We start from the raw sequence: 21,684 nt of genomic DNA on the forward strand, positions 1-21,684 counted from the left end.
CTATACCATGGAGGTAGATTTCTTTACTATCACAGGATTATTTAGCAGTGATTGTGCACTTCTTAAAGAAGGTCTGACATATGTACTGTTCTACAAAAATAGAAAGCTACTGATCTTGGAGATGTTCTCTGTCAGATACAAATGTTAGTAAGCATGCCATTGCAAAGGACTGCACTGACAGCCTTGGATTTGAACAATGAGAAGGTGAATTTAAGCAGGTGAGTGTGCTCATCGCCAAGGAAGGAGGAAAAAGGCAAGGCAGATAATGAAAAGTTTCAATTCTCTGCATCACCTCAAAAATACCTAGTTAATGGATCATGAATAGTTCAGTTTTTCTCTATCAAAAATGCCTTTGAGTTCTGCCATTGAAATAATCAGTTCATCTGAAGGATTTCTTGGCATATATCATTCCCCTTGTTTTCTATATTTATTTATTTACAGAATGCATTTTTATTCTTAATTTTAGTTTTTGCTCCAAAGGATTCCTTATTTCATTCACTGTGGTCACACAGATTTGTCTATGGATGGAAAAACTATGGAATTTCTATTGCTTGTCAGATACATCAATATGGCCCTCAGCAGCATTACTCAGAACCTGGTTTGTGTAGGGAAATGATATTTATTCCCTTTGGGGTTGGCACTGAGCTTAAGAAACATAATTATTGAAGTTCTCCATGACTTTATGTATTTTCATGGGAGATAAATTATATTATTTATTGTAACAGTTGATTGAGTGATGCTAAAAGAGAAAAGCCAAGGAAATATAAGGATTTGGTTTTCAAAACCAACAATCCAGAAACTATTATCTGAATTTTTCCCCTTGACCTACTGATTTTGCTGAATTTCTCCTAACTACATTGGCGCTGAAATTATAGGACATACCAGTGAGTCACTGAAAACTCAAAGTTAGCTTTAAGTATTGTGGGTAACCAGCTAAGTAACATAAACACTTTTTGCAGTCCACCACATCTCACAACTGGCTGCAAAAGAACTCTCAAATCTTGACTATAACTAGCTCATAATCTATAAGTTAGAAGAAAATAAAGCAAGTGTAACGGAAATCTGGGAAATAGCAGAATGATTCAGGAAAGGCTATTTTGACTACTTGTATGTCCTTCTTTTGCTAAAATAACAGGAAAGCATAAAATAGCATTTTTTTAAAGACGCTTTTAACACTGACAGGTATTGTTGAAACACATAGCTACTAGCAGTGAAAAAGGAAGACTGTAGTATATGAGAACAGCATCTGCAATTAAGGATAGTGTAAAATTGCATGTATAAAGGCCAAAGCTACTCACTGGTTTGGGTCTGGCAGAAACGTTTTCTTGCAAGTTCCTACAGGCAGGTGTGTGTTTAGAGTTCGGGCCTAGGTCCAGGCCTTTTATAGAATGTATACCAAACTACATGGTTCTCTCACTATGCTGCTACAAATTACATCATCAGAGTCCTTACTATGATTGTACTCGTAAAATAAAGGCCAAGCAGGCACAATACAGACTTTTAAATGACATATTACACTAAATAACGATGACCACAAGCAAGCAATGTTTTGTGTCTGCAAGAAGCAATGAATACCAGATTTGTATTGTGTGTGCTGTGTGAACAATGTACATTACCCCCAACAAAGTATATGTCTGTTCAAAATGTACAGACGGATACAAGCAAAAGAACAATAGAAAATTAGTAATGATACTTTTTTCTATTTTCAACCTATGACAACTGAGATATTTCTAACTGCAGGCATATTTTTAGTTAGTTTTCTATATAAAATTTGTAGGACGTGGTGATGATTATTTGCAATCAGGAAATTTAATTACTTTACTAGATATAACATCATAAATGCATTTCAAGAACCATGAATAGTGTAAACCATTTGTGCCATTGTCCACATCTAGATTGAATTTATTCTTTGAACATTGCATATCTGAATCAGATTCAAATTATTTATCTCTTTGAAAAACATGGCTGGCTTTGAAAAAATTCCTAAAGACAGCTGTACTTTTGAAGCAATTTTCTTTCCTATTCTTCATCTTGAAGTGTTTTTGCAGTCTGAGAAAGAATTTCATTTAAAAGCTCAAACAGGCTGGCAAAAATGTATTACACTGAAAAAAAAAATGACTCCAAGTATTTGTAAGACTCACAAGCACGTACCTTGAGCTCTAGCTACTTGTCTGCACACGATTAGCAGTGAACTTCTATGGTGTCAGCTCTTCTCTGATCTACTGACGTTAACATTTCAAAGAAACTCAAGGTAGAGGTAGAAACATCATCCTGGAAACAAGAAATGCATGCTCCTATTGACCAGCTGAATAATGTAGGCATCAGGCTTAATCTTACTCTAAGTTATACCTGTTTAAAGCTAGGTTAACACTGACTTTCACAACTATACCCAGATCTATGATTTTCTATGAAAAGTTTGCAATGAGTATAGTGAGCTTTGGACTATGGATGTTGTAGAAAGGAAGGTGCAGACAGAAGCAGTGGTACCTTTGGGTGGAAAGTAACATTTGTTCCACTGTGAACATTCCCAGAAAGAGAAGGAGCCTATTCAAGTTGGACCACATTTCTTAGATTCATTAACCTATTTTTTTTTAAGCATTAAATCTCTCTACAGTTTCCAACTTTTTTAGAATTAAAAAAGTAAAGAAATCCAGCAGGCCCCATTTTAATTATAACCCAACAATTTATTAATAGAACAGTAATGAAGTTTCTGAAATTTGATTTCTTAATCAGGGATCATTGTTATTTTTGTGCCAGATTTAAGAGTTTAATTTTGGGTGCTTCCTCCCAACCTCTGAAATTTTAATCAGAAGTTTCAAGTGTACATGTCAATGAGAAGTTAAAGGCCAAATTTAATAACATTTTCTACCTTGGGAAATTAAAAGAAGAGCCTCACTCTCTGAAATCCATTATTAACAGTAGATCTTAATTAAACACCGTTATGATCCTCAATATTTTGTCTGTGTGAGGAGATTGGTTTCAGTATTTTTTTTTTCCTTTTTTGGATTCAACAATTCCAGGATATTCAATAGTTAGACTTTTAACTATGTGTAAATAAGTTGTTTACTGCAGTGTATTTGTAATTTTTAATTAAAGCAATGTTGTTCTCTGGTTTCATGGTTTATCATGGCAATGTATTTTTATTACCTACTGTGCTCTTGGATTTTAAATTATTTATGTAAATATATTATTGCGGTATTTACTCTCAGTAAGCAATGTGACTCAATGCTTCAGAAATATCTTCACAAGAGAAGTTTATTATAGCTCTAAAGCTTATCTAATTCATTAAGTAGAATTAAAATGCAGTATTTGAAGCTAGAGAACTTAGAAATGGAACCCAAACTGCAGTGAGTTTCATGGGAATATGAAAGACTGCCAAAAATATCTGAAGCGATATATGTAAATAAGATATATGTATTTTTGTGTGTGTGTGTCTGTGTATGTGTGTGTAATTTTTTTATCTGCACCTGAATCCAGCTGACCCCACATAGTATAAGTGGCTTCTGGAAGCATAGATACATTGTCTTAGTGGTGAAGTCTCAACTGTTGTAATTTGAAAACCAATTTTCTGCTTGGAAGTTGACGTCCTTTTATTTGATTCTGGTCTCCTTGTATCACCAAATCATTAATTTAGTGGAATTATACAAATATGAAACTAGTAAATCTCTATTTGTTTGAGATTAGTAATTTCAGATTAGAATAGCCCATGATGGATCCAGCTACCCAGCTGCCTGTTAACCCGCAGACCGGAAATTCAACTGCTACAGCACTGCCATTTACTGGCTGTGTGTTTGATAGCTCTGCTAGTCTGTAAATGGGAGCAAAGTCATATTTATTATTGCCATCATTTCCAAATAACATCTACTGGTCTATCTGAAAAGTGGATAAACTCTGTTTCTCTTTCCATAAAGTGCATTTTTCTATACTGCAGACTAAGTGTATATATTAATGAGGCTTCATCCTTGGACATCAGACCATGGGGATGATAAGGCTGAACCTAACAGATACTGAATTAAAAGTGATCATGTTTGTTTATTGGTCATTTCACCAACAGCCACTGGACAATGGGCTGGCCCTTGACTTTGGGAACAGGAACATTTACTCCTGGGCCACATTTTGCTTTAGATTACATCATCATAACTTTGGAGTCAGTGCCTATGGAGTGGCGGAAGTCAGTGGAAATGTTCCAAACTCTTATTGGTGGCAACCATGATCTACATACTCTTTGTCAAAAAAATGATTGTCTAAAATTCTGTAAAGCAGTGCTGAAACTACACTGAAGTGCAACTTCTTGTTCGGTGAGTTTCTTCCAAATCTCAGATACTTGAGAAAACTAAAGAGAATTCACTGGAAAAAGCAAGTTTACTTCTGTTACTTCTCTTTGCTGCCAATCACCACCCCTACATGTAGTGAATATATAAGCCATGAATTGCAAAGACAACTCAAAAAGCCTTTTTCATGTGTCTTGCCAGGATTTTTTCAGAGATCCTGAACCCCCCTCTGAACAAGGATGAGGCTTCAAATCACATTCCTCACAAAGGCTTAAGGGATCAATTTTGCATACTTTGTTGCACATCAAGCCTTTTTAAAGCACTTTTATTGCAGGTGAAGGTCAATAAACTTGCTTTTTGGGATACACTACAATCACTTACAGAAGTACTATATAATGAGAGAGGGATAGAAAGTCTTAAAGAGTGAATGCTTATGAAGTAACACACTTAGTCATTGTTAAATATGTCTCCTAGAGTCTGAAGGACTTGTCTTTGATTCCTAACAACAGGAGATTTGTTTTCCTTGTGCAGACAGAAGAATAGTTCTATTGTTATAAATGAATGGCTGAGCCATGCTCTCAGCATGCAGCGCCAGAGTTTTTCACTGTAAGTTACACCCAAGAGCATCTCAAGTTGGCTCTGCAGTTTTATTTATGGCCTGCCTGAACCCAGCCATTGGGAATTTGTAGCACATCTCTACATCTGAAGTTGCTGTATATTGGACAGTGCAAATTGTTTTTCTTTTCTTTTTTTTAAGTTAGAAGGAAAGCCAGGTAGAGAGGGAACCTGCTCGAAGCAAAAAGTTCTTCCTCTTCTGTCTTTCCTGCAAAATTTTGCAATACAGAAACACTAACTCTAGAAAACTGCCTGTATTGGGGTATCGGGCAAGCAATGCCAGACAAGGAGAGATTTAATCACTTCTGAAAGAAAGAACTTGGCCAATTCTCTCATGCTACACAACTATGGCCTATAGTTGCAGGTACTCACTAGTCAATGGTTAGCTCAACAGTATTCTACACAACAGTCTTTTTACTGAAACTGTTTATTGAATGTATTAATACTATCTGTGTAGGTAATCACTGTGATATATATATGTGTTACTATCATAATATTAATATCTGAAGGAAAAATTAATGAAAAAATACATTGTCTTTTTTTTTGGGGGGGGGTGTCATTGTTTGACCAAACTGACTTCCACTTTTTGTTTACTGAGCAAAGTAAACAAACCCCTCTTTCCCCATACAGCAAACTCTTTAGGCCTACAGCAAGATGGCAAAGAAGCAAAATTGCTTCTGGAGTGGTACTGAACCTCATTTATTCTCCTCTTACACCCATGACGACACCGATGTAAGTCTGGAAGGGTGATAATGGCTTAAGAGTAAAATCAGGCCCCATTTTTCCTGTTCAGAAGATGACCTGTAGCTGGCTAGCACTGTGCGGATACATCACTGAGTCTGAATTAATGTGGAGGAAGCAGCTGGTAAAAAAAAAAAAAAAGGCTCTTGTGGGAGCTACTGAGATGAGACCGAAGAGAACAAATGGCTGGAGTAAAACCCCAGTGCCAAGAGAATTAAAACATCTTCCAAGTCTGGAAACCATGTCCTATAAAAGCTGTGGACAGCATCTAATGCTGACCATTCAGGAAAGCCACTTCCAACTCTGTCAGCTTCAATATCGGACCTATTCTGTTACAGGACCTTCTTTTCCTCAGAGTAGTGAACGGATGTTGATAGTCTGCTTCCCAAAGTCTGTCATTCAGTCCTTTTATTACTCATTGTCATTCCCTGGCTTGCTTAATTTACAGCCAACCTGTCAACACCTCCCTTTGAGCACCTTGGAGAGTCCCTAGGAGTCCTTGATTCCTCAGTTGCTTCTGGTGTTTCTCCTGGTGGTGAACACCTCTAAGTCTCCCCCGTTGTTTCTTTTTGCCCTCTTCTTACTTATATTCTCTGCCTCTACGTTGGGGCAGATATTAGGGCCTCTTCTCTCCTTGTCTGCTTTTGTATATTGTAAATTTTAGTGCTTAAGGACAATCCCACCTAACTAGTTGGTGCTAAGCTTTGGTATGCCGGCTTTCGCCTTGCAGGGAGGTGGGGAAACTCCCATGCTTGCTTTGCCTTGTCTATGCTAACATCTTGTCTTACTGCTTGGTTCTTCCTAGCAGTTGCCAAGGTCTGGGAGGAAAGATTAATGTACGTAAACAGGTTGCTGTAGCACCTATTTTTATCTTACTCTCTTATAGCTGAAAAGGAGGCAGAGCAGAGAGCAAATTTTCACCCAGACTAAATGAGGCAGTTCTCCTGAAGAGCAGTGTCCCTTTCCTGAGAAAAAAAGATTAATCCCTCTCTCTTTGATTAGCCCCTGAAATAGCAGAAGTGTCTGAATTAAATTATTAAAGACTACCTAAAGCAAGGGTCCCATGAATTCTCAGTCCAGTGGTTCATAGTTTTGCAGGGAACCCGGCTACCTGAAGCCAGACTTTATCATTCCTGACAACACTTGTCAGAAGAGCATATTCCTAAAAATTTCTATCTGCTCTATTCTGTTGGCATAAATCACACTTAATATGTTGATATTAAAGCTATAGATGATAGAATTGAGAACCTGCCTTTCCATGCAATCAAATAAGCCATAGAAACTAATTTTAACTTCCCTTGATATTACCTTAAGAATCCCAAATTCTTGACTAATAAGGATGAATGTAACATTTAAGGGGAGTTTAATTAGACCCTCTGTCTTTATCCTGCATAACAATATTATGCCACATTATGATTTCAACCATGTCAGATTCAGAATGAATGGCTGTGAACTGTGAAATTATAGGACACATTTTTCATGTCACTGACTAAACAATATTGCAGATCTTCTTGAGAAATATAACAATAGGATGTATCAGTCACAAGTTATGCTTGCACTGGAAGTCAGATCTTGACAATAACTCACTTTGTCATTACTGTTCTCTTCTAGTTTCAGAAAAGGCAGGATTTTGCCTCTGGAAGAAGTAGAGTATCTTGATTATAATAAGTTGGCTATCAAGTTTGAGGACGCTGTGTGAGGAGGCAAGTTGTGACAGGGAAGGGGGTGATATGAATTTCTGTTCATACTTTAAAGCCATTGAATTCTTAAGTCCCAGTCAGCCAAGTTAGATCGTGCGTGCACGTCTGTATGTTAGTTACAACTCTCAGTGGTGCTTTGACAGAAATTTATTTGCACTGGTAATACGTTAAGATTGTAGCTTCAGTTGCCAGTGTTATTTTATACAAAGGCAAAAGCTGGAAAACCAAGTACTCAAAAGTTTTCCAGGAAGACTGGTAACGCATTTGGGCCAGAATCCTGTAATCAACTGGAATTATATAATTAATCCATTCTTCTTGTTCTTGTGGAGTTCAGCATTTCTGTCTTTAAAGCAGGCATAGATCTCGGATGACACCAGAGCAGGTGTTCTCTGGCATTTATGTCCTGATTTGGAAAAGCAGAACGCTGTAATACTTTCACAGCTTTTTGCCCTGCTGTGAAGATCTGAGATGCCAATGTTATGGCTATATTCCATTAATTTGCGGTCTCCAGAATAAGGACAGCATAAACCATGGATGCACTCAGTTCAGTGGCAAAATTCCCACTGAATCTGGGTGTAGGATTTCATCTCAGAGCAGAAGCTTTCCCAAATACACAGAACTTCTGTTGCATGTTTACAGCCACTGCTCAACCGCAAGACAGCCATAGTCTGTGCATTTCAAGGCATAAAGAACCCCATCTTCTTTCAGACTCACAGACAGTTATTCTTGGAGTGGAATTTAAGTTCAGTGAGGAAATTGTCAGAAGGTTTAAGCACTCATTTTTACTAAATGGAGTTCTGCAATGTTACTGTAATAGGAAAAAAGTCTTGTAGAGTTCAATTGGAATTTTTCTATTAACTTAGTAATAAGGATGCCAATTTCTGTAAAATAGTTTCTGAGTAAGAGTGAAATTATGCACTTTGTTAAGCAGCAGTAAGCCTGCAGATTCTTTCTTGGTTCAAATGTGAATTGCTAGGGACTGACTTCTTCGTAATTTTATGACCATTATGCTCTAGGTAAATATGCCTACAGAGACATGCATGGCTACTCTACATATAGCTAGGTAATTATTTTCCATGTGATCCCTTGGGGCAGCTCCATTGGGTAGTACTTAGCATAGCATTGCCTTGGAGATGCTAACCTGTCTCACCCAGATTTCATTGAATAGTCCAAACCCTGGAGAATTTTTACATATTTATCTATTTTAATGGGCCTGTCAGAATAATGTTTCCTCTTTTTCCTTTCAAATTGGGAATTTCCAATAGAATTCTACCTGCCTAAGGCTCAACCTCTCTGGAGATTCAGCCCTGGGTCATTGGTAGCATTTTATACATAAAAAACAAATGCAGCCACAGAGTTCATCTGATAATGCTTCAGGGCTAAACCAAGAAATTTTTGTATGAGTAGGGCACAAGGTTTGCAGCTTCAAAATGGAGCACTCAGAAGTTGCTTCTGGCCCTGGAAGCTTCTAAGTTATTAACTAGTGTTTAAAACACATTTTAGTAGAGATAGAAAACAACACTGTCAGTTTTGCATATCTCCATGTCGGTTGTGTTACATTAGTTTGACTCGTGGAAATTGTTACAGAGTTTAGGTTTTTAAGTACAAGGCTGAAAAGGAAGAAAAAGCCCATGATAGCTTTAATCATTGTATAACTGTAACCCTTTGAGCAAGTCCTTCTTTGTGCAGTTAAGTGAGTTTTTTCATTTCAGCTTCTGTCATTTCAGGAAAAAAATAGCAGATAGTTTTAAAGGTCTTGAGGCCTCCTTTTTTTGTCTGTCAAATTGAAACATTAAAATTCATCCCACAGTGATACTATGGCCGTGCATTGAAGGTGGCTGGCAAAACATTCGGATCCCTGATGACAAGGGAAGAGTGCATGAGAAGTTTAACTCTTGGGCATCCAATTCAGGGTTAAATAGCATAGAGTAACTAAGACATTATAGTTAATAAGAAGCTTAGGAGAGGATTAAATACCTTTGATTTACAGAGCACTATATATAGTGTTCACTGAATGCAATAGATATGAAGCAGAAAATAAAACTGTATATGACCAAATAGTGGAAGACTGTTGGTAAAGTATTTGCCTCATTGGTACCACACTGCAGTCAAGCAAGGTCTAGATATAAAGTTAAGTAACAACTGTCAGTGTGGCAAATTAAGGTTAAAAAACCAACTGTAGTTCTTCCATTTCCTGTCTTTTCAGTACTTAATCCCGTAACATCTAATGAAAGCTCTTTTTGTGTCATAAACAAATACTTATGTGGAGCTTTTTCCTCTAACTTCTTCACATTTTCCATCATTGGCCAGCAGATTTCTTAAACGACACGCATTTGTCATGTTGCTTAATGTACATCTGAAAGGGGCTTGGCTATTACAATGATGAACATGATACAAAAATTGTGCTGTATAGAGTAGATTTGTTGTAGGCAGTATATCAGAGCAAGCATTCAGATGCACACAGGATACTTACCCTAACAACAAAGATGCTTTCTAACCTCCAAAGGAATATTACTGAGAAGTGTTTACACAAACTCACCTTTTAGCAAGTAAAGTGCTAAAAAAAAAAAAAAATTTCCCAGTAAAGAATATCCTTTAACTTTCTATTTCTTTGAAAAACACAGGGTTTTTTCATATATTATATGTTGAAATATATATGAAAGGGCCATTTTCTCAATCCCAGTATACCTTGTGACATGCTTTTCAGAATATCTAGCAGAATTTTAATTTCTGTCAGTATTCTCTATTAATATTTTCATGTACAGGACCAAATTTGTTTTGCAGTAAAATCAATTAGACAAGGGATGTTACAATGTATATCCCCTGAGTGAATATGACCAAGTGTGGAATCTGACTTTTAATGTTTTTGTTCAACAAGTGAAAAGTAGTATTTTGCTGTTCTAACATCCCTTGAAGGCACAGGCAGAGAGGGGGGAATTCAGCACAGCAACCTATAACAAATGTAACAACCTAGACTTGATGACCATTATAAATAAAAGTAAGACACGGTTATACACAATCTTGAAAAGTGATAAGGGCCAGACAGGTAGGAGGGAAGTCCATGGATTTAAAAGTGCATTTGGACAGCTTGAAAGCCTGAGAATCTGATTCATAGAGATTAGAAAAGGTAAATCACACTTCCCTTTTCATTTGTCACGATCATTAAAGATAGTGAGTTAGGCAAACAAAAGAAACTGGCCTAAAATAAAGGAAGAGATGTGACATGATATCACACATTGCTCCAACATTTAGGACAGAAAATGGCTGTATGTTTTTTGTATAGTTCAGTGTAGTCAAACAAATAATCCTCAGATAGGAGATTGCCTATTATTACAAAAATAATGAAAGCGAATTAATTAAGTTTCTTCTGTAAGAACTGCACCCATAAAGTGCATAGTATATTCAGGATCAGCTGGAAAAAATGAAAACTTAATTTGTGTTATTATTAGCCAGGAATAACTGTGCCTTTTTCTTTATACTATTGGATTGGACAGTAGTGTGAATTTTTCTTGCGTATTATATACTCACATTATCACACATGCTACTGAATTTCTCACCTACCCTTTCCTTCTTTGTTATTGAATGCTACAAGGTTGGAACGTATTTTTACTTGGTGGGTATTAATATCTCTGGGCTACAGAACTATACAAATGCATCAAGACGGTCTATTTTCCTACTATGAATACAGTACTTTATAAACAAAGCTAAACTAAAGAACTAAAAGGAAAAACATCTTAATTGCTGCAATAATAATACCAGAGTGACATATTTTATGGAATTAGTTGAGTTCTATTTCTATGGAAACAAAGTTATTAATTTGTTGGCTCTTCACCGATTTATAAAACCTTTTGAGAATTTCCAGTTCTTCTGGATAAAGTCAGACCATGAATCAAACATTAGACAGCCTTGCGTATATTTTTCACGTAGACATTGACATGAAATGAACATTATCATTATCATATTCACGTATTGTAATATGCAACTGAAAACAGAATCTGATGCTGAGCAATGGTAAGGATATCTTCTTTACTAGGACATCAATTTAGCACAAGTTTTTACATACGCGCCTATATAATTTTCCAAAAGCAATGGCTGCACGGAGCAATTCTCATAACTGTGAATAACTCATACAATTTCCTTGAGACATCCTTCTTGGACAAATTTATTTGCATGCGCTTGTGTGTGTATAAAATATTCTTCATGAAGAAACACTAGGAATTTAGATGAAATACAGGAAAAAGTAGGTTACTTAAAAAAAAAAGTTTATAAAAGCCTAACACTTTTCTTTAAAAAACCCTCACATCCTTATTTTCTGCTCTTGCACTGACCTTTAAAGAATTCAGCCTTCATAATAGATATGTAGTAGATTAAATGGGGACCAAGGAGTTAACTAACTCCTAAGTCACTCATCGGTTGGCACCTAACTGTGACCAAAATCATCCTGATTCGGTTCTGTTTCATTCTGAAATATTTTGACGGGGTTTGGAACTCCCCACATCTCCTCCCTAGAGGCAGCATTTAGGAAGTCCACATGAAGGGCTTGAGCCAGGATGAGCCTTCCATTCCCTGTCTCCTCCTCCCAGCGCCCTGTACCCACAGGAACTTGAACTTCCAGCCCACTGCTGTGGCTTCTCTCGAGTTCCCTGCGTCGGGGATCTGGTGGTGGGCAGGGGAGAGACGCGGTGGCATTTTGTTGGTTTAAAGCTGGCACTGATGCCATGGTGGTTACAGGAGACGGGTCAGTGAAACATCCGGCCTTGCTGATAAAGCTCTACCCACAGGCGGCCATCCCAGAGGTACGGAAAGACAAAGGTAATGGGAAACGTGTAAATGTGTGCTCGGGTCTGCGCAATGGGGCGCGCCTGGGGACCGGCGGGCTGATGGGAGCCCGCGGGCTGTGGCAGCATTTGCAGCACGTGGCTCTGTAGGACGGCAGGAGAGGCTGAGGGGGGATGCCGCAGACTGCTGCGGGTTGGCGCAGCTCTCCCTGTTGAACAAATCCTCTCCAAGAGATGTCACTTATTAATTCAGTTGTTACTGTGAACTGGTAACATGAAATATACTTCTGGGGATCAGCTCTGCATTCAGCAAAGACCACAAATAATGGCTTAGGCAGTGCTCTAATGTGAGAAAAAACAAAATTCAAGCCAAGCTTTTTTGCCTGGATCAGGTTCAGCTCAACTCCCAGGATCAGTGTTTTCCTTCTACTTCAGTGAAGTCTGGAGCCCAATGTGGATCTTTGCCACTCAAGATTATGCCTGTCAAATACGTGGAATCACACTCTTATAATCGTAGGATTAGCAACCAATATCTCACCAAAATGAGTTTCTGGAGAGGGAAACCTGCACCAGCTGCAGATTTGATACCAGCTGTCACATAAATGAATTTAAACAGAGCTGGGGGGACAGCGTTGTGCGCTTCATGGGGAAGGGAGAGGGAACGAGCAGGGATGGGGCTGGGTTTGTTCTGCCAGGCCCCTGACTGCAGCCTGCCAAGACACTCGGAGGCTTTTCTAAGTCAGCAGAACATTATTGCTCTCCCATCATCTCTTGTGTTACGGCACTCGCCTTAGAAATAGCTGAATCTTAGAAATAAGTCCTGTGCAAGTTCAGCCAACTCGGGAATGCCCCAGCTCTGTCAGCACAGGAAACGACTTCGATTACTTTTCTGGCAGTATCAGCTTCTTCACAGATTTTCTTTCTGAATTGCTACTTATTGCACGGTCAATTTATTGTGTGTTAAATTTTGCCCTTTCTTATGTTAGTCCCCTTTTTCTTTGTCTTTTGTTGCTAAGCTAAGAAAAAGCTAGTGAGCGGATTTATGCTGGTTCATCACAGTAAATATACTTTTCTGTAAATTTTTTGGCTGAAATACCTGATATAGCCAAGGGAGCCCTAATTTTTCTTTTTCTTCTTGAAGAAAAATCTCACGGAATTAGGGCCCAGGTCCCAAGTAACTTTGTTTGAAGTATTTGGCCTTTATAATGAAGTGTTTGTTTCACGGAGTGAATTAGGAATAAGAAAACTGTCACATGATTGATGCGATATCTTTTCTGTGACTTGCTGGGTGTATCCTTTACTGTAGTTACGTGTTATTCATAGCAGATACTTCACATTCCTGTTTAAGGGATGAGTATTTCCCAGCTTATCCAAGACAGACACTCAGCTTCTTGTTCTTCATTGCTTGGAACCCTTCACTTCATCTTTTCTGACCTTGACTTGACATACTGAGCAGTCATTTTCTTTGTCGCACCTCTTTTACAACTTTAACTAATGTTGTCTGGTGACGTTAAGGTTGAAGTAGTGAGTCTGGAACTTATTTTCTAACAAAATGTCTATCTTGTTAATTTTTTTTCTTTTTGTGGCTATGATCCAGATTTCTGTGGTAGAATAGATTTCACTGAGCTATTAACTACGTTTTCAAGGTCTCATTAACTTGTAAGTAACCATTCATTCAGCAATGTTTACAGGCTCTTTCAACTCTGTTAACAATTCATAAGATTCCTTTATTTGGAATTGCACTGTTTTGGCTAACACCTACTTCTGACTTCTGTTGTAGTTCATCTTTTTTTTCCCTCCCTTTATTTTTTCCAGGTATTAGTTAAAAAAAAAAAAAAGCTATGGTTCATAAATACTGGGCACATTTTTCCCTAGCAAAAGTTGCAGTCTTTAAAAAAATAAAAACACTGACAAAAGCATCATCTTCCACCTTGAGGATCATAATTTAATCTTCTGCTAGGGGTAATTATTTTCTTTAATAGTGAGCATGACAAAAATACCTCACATTTTTTTCCTCTTTCTAATTCCAGTCTAGGTTACCCCACATAAATCAAGGGAGCATTTCAGTTTTAATTCATATTAAATTCATAGTTTCAGCACTCTTTCCTAGCATTTTCTCTAACACTGAAGAGGTAAAAATTACTGCATGTAGTAAGGGATGAGACAGAGGAAAGTCATGCTATTAATAATTCTGAATGCCTTGAGGACAGCCAGAAGCTGTGGTCCCAGAGATCCCACATGTGCATGTTTGGATTTAGACACCGTTCTTTCCATTTGTGTCATTTGTGAACATTCTTCACTTCCCAATGAACATCTGTAATTAATGGGAAAAGTTGTGCGTGTTTAGTATCACAGGAAGTCATTCTGCTACCTCTGCAGGAACCAGTTCAAAAAATGTCCTCCTTGGTATTGCTTGCTCCTCCGGCAATAAGGAGAACGGCCTCTGATAGTTCTAGACTTTATTTTTAATTATTTTCAGGGTGACAAGGAGTTATTCCCCATCCTTGGGATAACCTAGTCCCAGTGTCTTCTAGGTTTATACTGGACTGTAAGTCTTTGAAACGTTTTGATGACAAAAAGGCAACAAGAGGGAAACAAAAGAGGGAAGTGAGCGTGGAAGACCCAGATGAAGTGGTGCACAGGGGCCGCCTGCTGCTCTAGCCTCTGCTTCGGAAGGCGTCAATATTGCGAAGGCCTTAGGTTGGCACAGGACGTAGACTGTGCTAAAATGATTATTCAGCATATTCACCAATTTGTTACGCTTTCCTTTTGGAAATTAATTTGCAGAAACATTAATTCCCTTCCTTCCTTGCGAGACGAGTCCCAGAGTTAACAGATGTTAACAGGGGCCGGGACTGGATCTTGTGGATATGTTTGTGTTGCACAGGCTCAGGCTGCAAACCTGCGCTGGAGCCGAGACTCGCGGCTCCCCTGCCCTGCCTTTTTGGGAGAGTGCGTCCAGGCGAACGTGTTTTCTTTCTGACTTTAGTATTAGCTAGGGCAAAACCAAGGTTTTATGGCAGCTGGCAGAAGTACTCCCTTGCTGGGACAAGCCAGTTCCTGGCAGCAGGCTCCGCAGTCTAACAGGAGTTGTACTGATCTGGACAGACTAATGCTGCACGGTAGCAAGGCACTTCTCACCTCTTTTCTGCCCATCCGCTAGAAAAAAATAACTCACACTGAATCTGTAGAAACGTGCTATTTCACGGCTGTGTTCAACAGTGACGTTTTAGTAGTGAATCTGCTGGGCTTTTATAAAAAATTTCCTATCTTTTCAAGAGTTACCAGGATCCCCGCTTGAAAGAGAAAGCAGCAAATGGATTTGCAGTGAGAGAAGCTACTTTTGCTGGAAGCACAGCTGCAAAGAACTGGCATGTGCAGAAACTTGATAGAGTTTCACTGCCAAAACCTTCTCCAGGTAGTTTATAAAAGAACCTCCAGCTCATCTCACGTTGATTAGCTTTTGAGGCACAATTGCTACAATGAAAAAACTTTTACTGATTTGCATGTGTCGACAATTATTCTAACAGTAACAACCTGATTATGGTAGTGTGTTAGTCCCAGATATGGTATATTATTCCCCAGCTTTAGGAATAATTCAGATAGTTATAGCCTCTGGGTTCATTTAACCATAGCCCTAATCACTTCTGATTAAAAAATACATAAATGAGTTTGTGGATTTTTTTTTGTTACACCTCAGCTTCTAGGATTTTTTTGCCCTGAAGGAAAAAAAAAACCTGAAAATTAGGTCTTGGTATAGAGAAATGTTTGAAAGACTGTACAATAATAACAAAAAAATATTTTCCTTTTCATAATATTTTATTTAACTGCCTCATTATTACAATTTTAGTATTTTCATTTGATTAATTGCTGTAGGTTCTGTGTTGTTGTTTTTTTTTTTTTTAATTATTCTAGTTGCAATGACTCTCCTGTTACTTTCTTTGTATTTACCAAGGGTTTTACTCCTGTTGTTTCTCCACACAAATAACTAATTAGTCAACCATTTTCTCATCTGATATTTCTCAGTGGCAGGGGACTAGAAACTGAATTTCATCTAATTTTTCATTCTGTTTTGATCATATCATTGTAGATAGAGAATTGTGATGAAAGCCAACCTGCTAAATCATTGATGTGACAAGGAAAATAAAGCTGAAACGATGAATCTTCTTGCTCAGATGGTGAGATGGGGTGCGTAATTTAAAAAGTGCCCTGCAGATGGAAGGAGAAGCAAATACTGCCTGTCAGGTGGCTGCAGCCCTGCAAACTGTTCCCTCTGGGCACAGGAACTGCTGCCAGTGCTAAAATCTATGAGATTAGAGCCCCAGCCTGAAAAATGCCCGGTCACTCGCGTCTGAGCAAAGGAGCTCATTGCCTTCTGAGTCTGATGCAGAATAGCACCAGCATTTCTTGTTATAACGCTGACTCTAATTTCCACTGTGCTCCCTCTGATTCAGTGAGTAGCAGGAGACAATGTTGGGTGTATATCGATCTGTCATTAGCAGTAAGGATGAGCTGCTGAAGCTCTCTCGTTTGACCTTTTATGCTGTCCCATATGCTCCAATTTGCCTGTATTGGCAATACTTCATTTTTACTTGAACGAGACAAAAGCACTTCTGTGAGAGGTGTGCTACTTAATTCTGTCTGCTGGGTCTGCACTTGGCTCTGAGTGAAGCCAAGAGAACATTCCACAAATAGAGACATCTCAGCATTCTAATCTCCTCCCACCCCTATCAAACAATATTTATATTGCAGCCCAGTTAACTGCAAAAATGATTGAAGTAAGCAAGTTTTTTGTTCTTTTTGTTTGGTTGGCTTCTTTTTAGGCAAAATCATTCCTGCCAAGATTTGTTGCTTGTAGAAAATACTCTTTGGGGGGAGAGAGGTTTAATTTTTATTATTTCTAGCTGAATTTTGTAAACTGGAAATAGAATGTTACAGTGTTTCTAAGTACAATGGCATATTGGTATAGACCAAGTACCATCTAGAGTTTCCATTTTATTATTTTGTCTGCCTTTTTGTTGTATCAAAAAAAGTATACTTTCAATCGTAAAACTAAAAAAAAAACAATAGCAGACTTTCTTGTGACTTACTGACATAAAACAGATACCAGCCAGGAAAGGCTGTAGCAGAGACAAGTTGTCCTCCAAAGCATTGGGCAGGCTCCTTTCCTTGTCGTAAATATCTATATATTACTCATAAATTGAAAGGGTGACTGAAGGAAGGTGGCTCAGGTGGAAGTTGTTCTAGAAAATATTCTGTGTTTATACAGCACAGAGGAGTTTTAGTAAAAATTGCTGAGCTTCTTCAGTCGTATGCTCAGCCCTGTTGTACCACAGCATTCCTGCTCTGGTTCTCTGTAAACTACACATTGCTTTAGAACAAGCTGAAATGAGTTTTTCTGGAGACTGAATCAGTGGAAAACTCATATTAACAACAAATGTCTGACCAAAACATGAACGTGTACAAACCTTAAGCCTTAAAAAGCGACATATAAAAAATGGGTAGACGTGGCACTTTGGGACATGGTTTAGTGGGCATGGTGGTGTTGCGTTGATGGTTGGAATGATGACCTTAGAGGTCCTTTCCAACCTTAATGATTCCTAGCTTTTACTTTCATTATAAATAATCCAGCCACCAAGCCAGGAAACATGAAATTGCTACTCTGCCCTTACTTGGTTTAGTGGTGGACATGGTAGTGTTAGGTTAATGGTTGGACTGGATGATCTGAAAGGTCTTTTCCAACCTAAATGATTCTATGATTCTATATATCAGTCTCCTGGCAGCACCACCGACTTTCGTAGTGTATATGTCGCGTCTGCGGTACATCCCAACAGATATGCATGCACTCAGGAGGGGACTGTTGCGTTAGTTCATGTGCCAGATAGGCCTTGAAGCCAGAGAAGTACGATCCTATTCAGATAGGGTTAGAATAAAGTATATGCATGCTTATATTTGTACATAAACTCCTAGAAACTTGAGAGACACTTCAGGATCACCCAGGAAAAAACTGCTGCAGTGAGTTACTACAAAGATTGTCATGCCTGACCTGCAGAGCTAAGCTATGCACTAGTGCGTAGCTAATGAATTCACCCTGGAATATGTCCAGTTTATCAAAGAGAAACATGAATTTTCAGTGGCCAAAAATGCACAGAGTGACTTGTGGCAGAACATTGATGGGGATTTTTAATTTATTTTTTTTAAATTGTACTCTAAGTTGACATTTCCAGCCTGTGAAAATACAGACAGTCTGCAAGCCCATAAATCTGTTCCGTGAAGCTGAAAAATGGCTATTGCATAAATCCTCTGTCTTCAGTAAGTTTAAAAATGTATCTGACCTAATACCTTTCTCAACAGTGTCGCCAGAAAATGTGATTTATTTCAGGGTTTAGATTTTGTTAATCATATGTTTATTCTGATTAATAATAGTATATTTCAGTTAAATTTGCTTTGGATATTTTAAATTTTTTTTATTTTAAAGAATCTAGCCAAAATAGTTTGAACATGTCCAAACCTCTGCAGCAGAGCACTGCGGGAGATATTTTACAGCCTACTGCACATTTAGCATATAGCCACACATTTAGTAACAGCATTTCAATGCAAATTCAAAAACATGTGTTTTGTATGATCATATATTTAATGGGAAAAGATGGCTAACTTAGTTTGCCAACTGTAGTGTACAAGTCAAATATGGGGAATGGAAAGTACAAACAGGTGACAGTTTAGATTTCTTTTCCTTTCTGTCTTTTTAACAGCATCTTTGGAAGATCATTGGGGGCTTCTTAACTCTGTGTTAACAGAGCATGTTTACAAGGGACGTGTGTACGTCAAGGTTTTGGCCAGAGGCAGTTAGGTTTAAGATTCAAAACAGGTCTTAAAAACTGTCAGTGATCATTTTGCGGAATCACAAAGTTAGGCATGTAGAAGGCAATTTCTGAAAGCCTTGAGGATCAGTTATCAACATGTACATTTATACAATTGACCGGAAAAGATCTGAAAAAGGCCTTTAATGGGCTATCGGTACGGTTGCCTTATCATTTCTCTTATAACCTGTATAACCTGGCCTATAGCTTTTGAGATGAGTAAATGCTTACATTTTTCTCTATAACATCTGTGATGAAGCACTTATGCTTCTGTTTTCCCTGTGATATGAAATCCTCCGGTTGCTTTTTAGCCCTTACCTGCAACGGAAATGCTTTTTCGGGTTGTGTCTGCAGCACGGTGGATAGATATCTGGGCTAGCTTTAAATGAGCCAGCACTCAGAACAGGCTGTTATTGATAGCACTCAGCTTAATGCAGGATTTGTTCTCTGTCGATCCATATTACAGGGGTGCAAAGAAAAATGCTACAGCTAAAGAACCAGTTCAGCTGGCTGACTTGGTAGGGCCGCATGTGGTGTTATATCCTCTTATGGTGTCCTATACATTGGATGACAAACCTCTTGCCACTACTCAACAGGGATCGTCACTGACTCTGTTACGAATACCTAATGTCACCAGTTCCCCCAGACTGCCCAACTGTTGTCCTGGATCCTCAAATGTCACGTGTGCACCTGAACTGCCCAGTAGCCAAGTCTGCGTGCAGACCACAGACCTACGGCAGAGCGCGGTGAGCCGTCAAGGTGTCTACAAATGGAGTGACGCTGCCTGCTGCATTCCCGCAGGGAGCACAGGGCCCGCAGGCTCAGGCACGGAGCGGCGTGCTCAGGGTGGTGCGGAATAGGGCATCTGGCAAGTGCCAGGGGAGCACCGCGTAGCCGCTTGCCAACAGCAAGGTAGCTTGTGTACGTACGAAAACCAGTACCGGCAGGTTTTGCCCCTCTCTCCAACACACAGCCGTTTACCTGTTGACGTGCTTTTGTTATTTCTGGCAGTGTTATTTGAATTGCTAATAAGTTATGAAAAAAAGGCTTAGCTTTGAATTATCACTCGGATATGCCCACAGAACAGAACACTCTAAGCAACAGCAGAGTTATGTTGAAATTGTCGTGATCTTCTGCCCAAAATAGTAATTTTATAGTTCTGACAACAGTGCCACGCTAACTGCATGCACTCGTTTAAAAGGAGCTGCAAAAGAAGGCACAAAACTGTTAGGGCAGACCAATGCCAACTGCGCCGGAGGTGAGTGGTTGGCACTGACACTTCGCTGGACCACAGAGCATCGCTGGCTGTTGAGGGAGATGTGAAACAGTGCAGTGCTGGCGTGCAGGCTCAGATCCAGGCACTTCCAAATGGAACAGCAAGCTACCAGCCTCGGAGTTTACCTCGTACGGAAGGATGTGAAGACATCCCATCGTACGGGTCTCGGTAGAAATTGTAGAGCTCTTCAAGGGTCCTAAAGAACAAGATGTTTGGGTATCCAAATGGGAAAGCACGTGAGGAAGCAGTCTTGAAAGGAGGTATGAAAAGCCCTTTTGAACAGCTGATTTTCCACAGAACCGCTCACTGGTGGTAAACTTGAAGCTAATGTGATAAGGTAAATACGAGTCTTACTGGCAATCTCTCTATTTCATTGACAGAATTTTTTGTTAATATGGTGAATTCAGTTATCCCTAATAAAGCCTCCTTTCTATCGTTAGGACGTGCTTTGTCACACGAAACACAAGGACCACAGACCATGTGTTACTGACCTGTACAACATAGTGTTTAGGGGCTGCAGCAGCAGATTTTAGGCAGTAGCTTTACATCTGGGTATAAAATGGAAAGCGAACCCGTATACTCACTTGCACGTTGAAATTAATATATTTTATTCATCAGCATTGGTTTTCAATATCTGAAAAAAGTGAAAACCCCACAACTGCTCCAAATACATTCTTCCAATGGCTTTAGTGACACAAACATTTTAAAATAAAAAAGCTAAGCCTGGAAGTCGCATAAAAAATATCTTTACAAAATCAAATGTTAATATAGTTAGAAATGTTAGATATATGTTAAAGAACTACTATTATTGTTTTCATTCAGCATGGGTTAGCAATTAGAGACCCTGCTGTGCAAGACTGTGAATATACATATATGAAACGTTAAGTTGATCTCCCAAAGCTTATAACCTGAAGCAGTATGGGAGCTGGAATACCTTTGTTATCAAATAGTCAAATAGCAGAAAAATTGCAGTGTGTCATCATTAATGAGTCTGGAGTATATTTCAGCTGGAGAGTTGCTGCGTTGCAATAAGGTTTCCTTTGTACTCTTTCTGGTGCCATATGCTGCCATAATTAGTGCAGGCAAAAGGTAATGATAGCACAGCGGAAAAGATGGAGCGTGATGGGAAGCAGGTTGATCTCTAAAGCCCTACATTATGTCATCCGTACATAAAGCATATGAAGCACAATGCAGTTTTAATCCAGATTTTTAATGTTACACTTGTATTTTGGGAAGTGGTTTTGTCTTTCTCTTAGAACAATCATTGTTTACATAGGCGCGTATATGTGTGCTGGAATTGCTACCGGTCTCTCCAAAGTACCCGTGAAACTTTTTCCAGAGGTAGTCGCTCTTGATTTTTCAGGTGGAATTGATATAATGAGATGAAATTCATATTGGCTTGATTTAAAGATCACCTAATGTCTGTATTTAGAGATTTTTTTT

At 38.7% G+C, this 21,684-nt stretch overlaps 1 protein-coding gene across 1 annotated transcript in view; it reads left to right on the forward strand.

Moving 5' to 3' along the window:
* Positions 1 to 21,684, forward strand: part of CDH13 (cadherin 13) — a 498,153-nt gene that overhangs the window by 455,009 nt on the left and 21,460 nt on the right. The gene's annotated exons all lie outside the window — the stretch shown is intronic.

The sequence above is a fragment of the Pelecanus crispus genome, chromosome 8 (genome assembly GCF_030463565.1).
Source record: "Pelecanus crispus isolate bPelCri1 chromosome 8, bPelCri1.pri, whole genome shotgun sequence".
Taxonomy (NCBI): domain Eukaryota; kingdom Metazoa; phylum Chordata; class Aves; order Pelecaniformes; family Pelecanidae; genus Pelecanus; species Pelecanus crispus.